This window comes from Sinocyclocheilus anshuiensis, unplaced genomic scaffold (assembly GCF_001515605.1).
Source record: "Sinocyclocheilus anshuiensis isolate Anshui unplaced genomic scaffold, SAMN03320099.WGS_v1.1 scaffold896, whole genome shotgun sequence".
NCBI lineage: Eukaryota > Metazoa > Chordata > Actinopteri > Cypriniformes > Cyprinidae > Sinocyclocheilus > Sinocyclocheilus anshuiensis.
The window spans coordinates 1-1,846 of record NW_015552583.1 but is presented as its reverse complement, the minus strand read 5'-3'; the positions used below and the strand labels follow the sequence as shown (position 1 = coordinate 1,846).

General features: G+C 38.5%; 2 long non-coding RNA genes across 2 annotated transcripts; both read left to right on the top strand.

Moving 5' to 3' along the window:
* The first annotated feature begins 107 nt into the window (after positions 1-107).
* LOC107665420 (uncharacterized) lies at positions 108-658 on the top strand. The gene is made up of 3 exons (XR_001631546.1): positions 108-273; positions 386-506; positions 583-658. It is a non-coding gene; the product is annotated as an uncharacterized LOC107665420 (long non-coding RNA).
* Positions 659-948: 290 nt separating this feature from the next.
* Positions 949-1,484, top strand: LOC107665419 (uncharacterized). The gene is made up of 3 exons (XR_001631545.1): positions 949-965; positions 1,065-1,232; positions 1,325-1,484. It is a non-coding gene; the product is annotated as an uncharacterized LOC107665419 (long non-coding RNA).
* The last annotated feature ends 362 nt before the right edge of the window (positions 1,485-1,846 follow it).

Below are 1,846 nucleotides of genomic sequence, written 5' to 3'. Positions count from 1 at the left end.
TCAAAAGTCATGGAAATGTATTGGTAAAAATGTGTACGAACCCTGCATGAGGGAGCTGATTGGGGAAGACCTAGGCATAAGAGTGAATTCCCCAAGTGGAGTAAAAGGAACACGCTGGCTACCACATGTGTCTAGATCTTTGGAGACACTGTTAAAACTGGAGAGAGAGGAGGTTATCTTCAGGACCCAGGACAGTTTACTGCAGTCTATGTGCACATGGACCACTTGGCCAGTGCATCAGCAAACACAGACATTGCTGGAAGGGCCAAAAAGGTAACTACAGTATTTGTTGAAATGTAATTATTTTTATTTATTGTTGTTTATCATTATTGAGTGCAATTTAACTTTTGGTTAAGCAAGTTTTCTCTTTGGTGCTGTATTTCAGATCAAGAAGACTATGGAGGATGGAACTTTTGTAGCCTTCTGCCACTTTCTTGCTGATGTTTTTTTCTGTGATCAGTCAGTTTAGTTTACTTTTGCAAAGAAATGAAGTCATTCTACCCCAGGTAATACTATGTGTGATACAAATTATAACTTAATAAACAATCAAAAAAACACCATATTAATAACCTGACCCAACAGGCTGTCAGTGGGGTTCAAAACCTCATTGTGAACATTGAAACAATGGCAGTGAGACCCAAACCAGGAGGAAGACTCCAGCAAATTGTAACAGACATGCAGCAGCAAGGAATGGCACACCCAGAATGAAGTACCATTCTACAAGTTTCAGGTAGTTATCCCGTTTTTTTATGTAACATATGCTAATAATAATAAAACAATAAATGTTGTTGTTTGATTACATAATCAGTGCAAATTAATATTATAATTTCAGGATGTCCCACTTTCGTATTGTGAAGCCACAGTGCTGGCAGAAAATGAGAGCATCTACATCAAATCTCTACAACTGCATGAGGGAGTAAAAGATACTGTGAATTCCACCATCATGCACCTTCAAAACAGATTTGGTAGGCTTTTAGGTAATAAGATTTTCTTTATTGGACATTCTGCAGTATCAAAAGTATTAAAATTATTAACATTAATTTTTTAATTGTTTGTGCTGACAGGCACAGTGGGAAGCATGCATGAAACACCTACTGCCAAGCACCTACAGCAGTGAAATGCTTCAACATCTTTAATCATGACTCCTGGCCAACTGAGAAAGAGAAACTCTTGGACTACGGTGCAGAAGAGCTTGATTTTCTGCTAAAGCATTTCTCTCCTGTCCTAGAAAGGTAACTTCTATGGAGCTGAGCCAATCTCTTAAGAGTAGCCTTGATCGGCTTGTGTTAGCCACAGTGTTAACTGTCTCTCATTTTATTTTTAGGAATGGATGTGAACAAGATCTAGCTAAAGAGGAGTTTCAGGCACTGAAAACAATGATCACAGTCTCTTTCATGGATAAGAGCTACCTCGGACTGTGGGACATCATGTTGTCTAAGGAACCATACTGCTCTGACTACAGTATTTACATTATTTTTTTTATAATAATCATAATAGAATTTTGTTTAATCAGGTCCTGAATTTCGGTGCGGGATTGCGCATAGGCTATATCGCATAGTTTTACTCATTCCCGCAGCTTTTGACTTTAAAATGATGGATATTCACACATTTATTCAATAGCCTATAGCATGTAGGTTTGATGAGTAAATAATCAAACCTACAGACTGAGTCCAGTCCACACAGATTGATCAAATCAGTCATTTGAAAACAGCGTGAGTGATTCAGCTGTACGCGTCTTCTCTCTTTGACTTTCTCTTCAAACGGCTTCACATCGGCGCATCTACTTTCACTCGCATTTCGAGACAGTTGACAGAATTGTCACTTGCTTAATCGGGTCATTGTTGCA